The sequence below is a fragment of the Triticum dicoccoides genome, chromosome 5B, assembly GCF_002162155.2.
Source record: "Triticum dicoccoides isolate Atlit2015 ecotype Zavitan chromosome 5B, WEW_v2.0, whole genome shotgun sequence".
In the NCBI taxonomy this organism is placed as follows: Eukaryota; Viridiplantae; Streptophyta; class Magnoliopsida; order Poales; family Poaceae; genus Triticum; species Triticum dicoccoides.
Genome location: NC_041389.1, coordinates 718,838,377 through 718,844,129, shown reverse-complemented (window position 1 = coordinate 718,844,129; position 5,753 = coordinate 718,838,377).

Below are 5,753 nucleotides of genomic sequence, written 5' to 3'. Positions count from 1 at the left end.
TTCCATCCTACAGCTTGGCTTGGGTTCATCCTTGCAATGATGTTTCTCCACTTCGGTTCATAGTTCTTGTTTCTAGCAACTCCATGTTTCAAGTTCTGCATTCATCCAATCAGTGGATGCTAGCTGTTCCTCTAGATCAAGGTTTAATTTTCAAATGAGTTTTGGAGTATGTTCATAGACCACTAGCGAGGCTTATATGCTTGGCTTTCGTTTGCATGCATTTACAGACTTCTTGAATATTCTATCGTCGAAAAGTATGGGCACGGCAATGCGGGGGGCATCATTGGTCGAAGCCTTGCCCTCGTCTCCACGGCATACCTATTATGTAAGTTTCCAATTTGAGAAACACATTTTCTATTATTGTTTATTTGAGGTAATGGAAGGAGTTATGACTTTGGTGTATCAAGTGAGAACTTTGCTTACAATTTGAGTGTTGTCCAGTGAACTGTATGGTGAGAGTCAACAAATGTTTGCCCATAAGTGCAGATCAGATTGCTGCCTGCATTACCTAGATGCCTATTGTGCCTTACCTATCAATTAGAGTTGCGACTTTATTTTATCCTATCTTAGAGTAATGTAGTACTCCCTCCGTAAAATAGTGATCTAAACGCTCTTATATTAGTTTACAGAGGGAGTACTAAATGTTGGGATCTTGACTTATAGAGACTGCTTCTGTAGCATATACGTTCATTTTATTAATACACATAGTATTGCAACATCTGTATTCTATATGGTTGTCTTCGTCGCTCTGGTGCTATGTTATTGTGAATATTGGGACAGATGGTACTTCATAGTGTAATACCCTATACGATTCCTTAGTTCCTTCTTTAGAAACTACTACACTCCTTTCAGTGACTAGAATCCGCCTCTTCTATATATTACTGTCCAATACATGGATCATCTTTTACAAACTTATCCCGGTGTGTTGTCTCGAGGAGACCCTCTTTGGAGTGGTGTGCGTGGGTATCTTTGTGTGCCGCTCAGCGTTGTAATGGTTTTTGCCCGGTTCTCCATAATTAACTCCAGCCTGGTTTTCGCTCTGTTTTCCCTAATTAACTGACAACTATTTTCTTCTTAATGAATGCATGCCATTTTGAAAAAAAAACTTTACAAACTTATCATGCATGTTGTGTGTCTCCATATACTTATGAAAGTTCCTATCATTTTATTGAAAAAAATTATGGGCGCGGCAATACGCGCCACCGTGAGCTATATTTTTGTGCAATTTCCTATCATTCAATTGATAAAATTGACGGGCGCAACAACGCGCGCCATCAATGATCTAGTGTAAGCTTACAGCAGGCCAGCCCGTTTGGCCAGCTTCAGAGCTCCTATTCCATGCCCAAAACGGTGAAATTATTGTTACAACATTCATATAGATCAGCCCACAAACCTATTGCTAGCTTAGTATGTTTTCCGCTCACTCCGCTTCTATCTTATAAAAAGCCGATTATCTTTCTATTTCAAAAAGTCATCAAATAAAAATGTTATTGGTTTTTTAACTATTTATGGATTTTAAAAAATATTCATAAATTAGAAATAAAGTTCAGAAATTTTTACAAAGGTCTAAACCTTAAAAATGTTCGTAAATTTCAAAATTATTCATGTATTTAAAAAATCCAAAGATTTTATTAAATGCTCGTAATTTTTAATAAATGTCATGAATTAAAATGTGCAAAATTAGTACGTGAATAATAAAAATACTAATGCGTATGTGCAATGCACGTTGATATTAGGTAACAAATTAATTACATGTTAATATTATGTAATAGGATATCAATTATGTGTTAATTACGTGGATAGTCTATATTTGGTATGTTATTAATTGCACGTTAAACATGTTGAGTGCTCGGCATTGGATCGTTGGATTGACGTTGTTTGATGGCTGAGATTTATTAGATCTATCCCTTAGGTCTTTTTATATTGGTATAGATATAGATATATAGATAATAAAACATGAACCTCAACCAATGACACACATCCTTACATGAGGGCCAATGATCCCACACGCCCGACACACTTGAAGGCTCCAAATTAGGGGATTTAGTATCTTAATAGATAATTTTAGATTGTTTACGATTAGGGTACAAATATAAATAGGAGGTCCGTCCATCTAGACACTAGTAGTAGAAAATTTCATAAACTAGCTAGTTCGTGGGCTACAAAATTTGTGTCTCTCATGCAAAATTCAAAAATGTATACAAGGAAATTTGCATGACATATCATACCAATCATAAAAAATAGTTGTTGAACCCTCCTTCATCATGTTTGTGCAGTGTCGTGACCTCCACTAATAAGACATAACACTGTTCGGTTCTGCTACTACATGCAGCAATAAACTCCCTCCTACTATCACAAATAATGGACGGTTCCTCTTAACATCTTATCATCAAACAAATGTGTCCGTATTAAGGACAGTATAACCGAGCCTAAAGCGAGTCTTCTTAGTATTTTGGATTTCCAGCCGTCCGTTTTCATGATCTAGACGTTTTTGGGCGTCTGATCTCCCGTGTTCAGCCATCTCTCCTGAAACTGGCCCATCTGTCCTTTGGGCTGCTGGTCCAAAGGCCGAAACAAAGCCTTCTGGTTAACTGTGCCTGTTCTCTCAGCCCAATCGCTAGTCCACGGTCACGCACAAACCTGGCCTCCTTTCCCCGTGATCCCACCTCCAGCATCGCACTCCTCCGTCCTCCTCTCCCTGATCTGCCACCGCCGTTGCCGCCATTCCGCCTCCCTCCTCTTTGTCTGACACCTACAACGACCTAGGTCGGGTCCGACTGAAGCACCACGATAGGGTTGTGCGGGCAGTGAATCATGCCCTATCGTTTCAATTCCTTTCACCGGCGGTTTCAGAAGTAAATCACAAATGCTGCAAGTCATTGATGGTAATCGATGTGCGAGTCGCCGGTAACTGAAGGTCATTTACACTTGCGATTCATGCTCCCCCTTTACGACGCGCTTATATATAATCTTCATCGCCTAGCTTCTCCTTACTTTCGCAAAACTCCCTTGGGCGGCCATGGTTTGACACGGATGTCACTAATTCATCTTCCCCTTCAGGCAGTGTTCTCTCCTTCCTACCCACCAGTTCTGCAACGATTTATAGATTTTTTTGTACTGATGCACTTCTTTATCCCTCCCAAATGAATGCAGGTTTTGTAGCTCCGGGTGGACCGTGGTTTCACTGGGTTGGCTACTGCTACATTAGAAGGTGATGAACAACTTTCATCTTAAATATTTTGTTGCCCAAGAGTACAATGCTTGAATACCAACATCTTGGAGTTGCTCAAGGTGCTATAGTGTGAGATTACTTGCTTGGTCCAATATTCTTTCACAAAGTATCCATGGATATTTAGCTTCTGTATTTTAAAAAGTGTATGATTGTTGTGTATTTCTGATTGATATGAGCAGGTGTGTTATGTACTAATATAACTTGAACTATTATGTGGGCTATATGGACTTCTCGCAACAACATACCACATGACAGAGAGAGCTTGCATCCGGGCCAGTTCCTGAAGCGGATCCGAGAAGCCCTAATGTTGTTGGAGCTTCCCGAAGAACATACTAGGATTATACCTGGTTATGGGTGGAGACCACCCGATCTAGAGTGGCTCAAGATAAACACAGACGCTAGCGTCTCATTGATTGATAACAGAAGCGGAGCGGGGGGCCTTGCTCGAACCTCATCCGCCTTTGTTGCTGCCTGGAGCAAGCCGCACCATCATGTCACCGATCCGCTCATCGCAGAAGCCCTTGCTTTGCGAGACGGAGTCATTTTTGGCAAGCTTCGAGGTTCTTCGCGAGTGGTGCTTGAAGTAGATTGACTAGAGCTGGTGCAGCTTTGGAACTCGCGACAATTTTCGCGCTCTGTCGTAGCGCCTATTCTTCTCGAAATTGAAGGGCTAGCCTCAACTTTCCTTAGCTTTGATATTCATCATGTACTGAGACAAGCCAACAATTCAGCGCACCTCTGTGCAAAGCATGCTAGCACATTGGGAGTGACTGATTGCTGGATGGACTCTCCCCCCGGTTTCCTAGTGACGAGCCTAATGGCTAATCACGCTGGAGCCAATTATGTCTGAATAAAGCTCTATGTTTCCCGCAAAAAAAAATAGCTTGAACTGAATGCATGTGCTTTAGGAGGATGAATTCAAGCTAGGTACTACTTGGTTTGCTGATACAACATTGTATCAAGCCAGTCAAACATCTACCTTTTATTGCACCTTTTTTACGAACCAATTTGATCACTTTTTTGAGAGAGCAGAACTAACAGAGCTGAATTGGCGGGTAGTAGGAAGGAAAAGTGTCCTTGAGTCTCGTGTATGCTAGATTCTCTTTTTTTTCGAAACGAAGGCAAAAGTTTTGCCTCATCGATTAAATAAGCAGAAGAGAGTTGCTCGGTTAATTAGGGAAAACCGAGCGAAAACTCTCACAACCGCTGAGCGGCACACATAAGATACCCCACACACACCACTTCAACGAGGGTCTCGTCGAGATAGCACGCAAGTGTCATCGTCATCACTCCTCCCTTAGAGGCGTCATCGCCATCCCTACACTCTGAGCAAACGACTCCGACTTCGCCGCAGGCGATCGTCGACTCAACCCACACCAAAGCGGACGCGTGAAGCTACATGAAGATCTGCGCCAAATCTCAGCTACCTGCGGCCAGACAGCGCAGCTCCGACTCTGACGGAGAACTCTGAAGAACAGAACCAGGCACGGCTGGCGCCACGGGAGATCGCCGAACGGGCACCTGCAGCCGGTCATCGTATACCACAGGGCCCCGCCACCACAGCTTCGACTCCACATCAACAAACAACCCGAGGCAAAACCGCGGACACGCCGGAGAAGAACCGACTACCGCAACCATTGCCGCGTCGTCGACATCGCTCCCACCGTCATCGTTGCCACAGAAGCCTGGTCGCCACAACCGCCGCCATCCACGGGTCCCGCCCACCGATGCCGGGCTCCCAAGACGAAGCCCCCAAGAGGGAAAACGACGCCAAGGCGCCGCCATCGTCCGATCACAGATCAAGGGTTTCCCCCGGAGAGGCCGAGATGGCCGGATCCGTGCAGGAGGGGAGCGGCAACAAAACAGCGATGCCTTCAGGAAGGTCAACGACGGCCACAGCCGCCGCCATCACTGGTCACGGCACAAGACCGGGACAGGGTTTTCACCCAAGCTCCCACACCACCTCACCCACACATCATCCCGCACCGGCACCAGCGAGCCCACCAACCACCACCACCATCGGAGCTGCCCAACGGCGAAACAACATCACCCACAGCTGGGGCGCTCTTCGCCGACAACCCGGGCCCCCGACCTGCGCATCACCAGGGCGTCCTCGTGACGTCCTGCCGCGCCCCTCGCGGCCGAAGCCGCCACCCAAGCCCGCCCCCGCACCACAGGGCCACATGCGCCGCACGTCGCTGCGCCAGATCCGTGCCCGGCCGCGCTCGCCCACGGCACCGCGGCGCCAGGAAGCAGCAGCACCTGCGAGACGCCACCTCTGCGCCGACCGGCCGGCCACCATCTCCGTGCCGACGGGCCAAACGCCGCCGCCCGACCCGAGCTCGGCCCTCAGATCCACCGCGAGTCAACGCCCCTCCTCGAGCACGCGCGAGAACCAGCAGAAACGCCCTGCCGACACCTTCCCCGGAGCGCGCGCGGCCTTCGCCGGCGGCCTCCTCGGGTGGCGGCGAGGCAGGGGGAGGGGGGGAGGGGGACTCGACGGCGCGACGGGGGGTTCCCC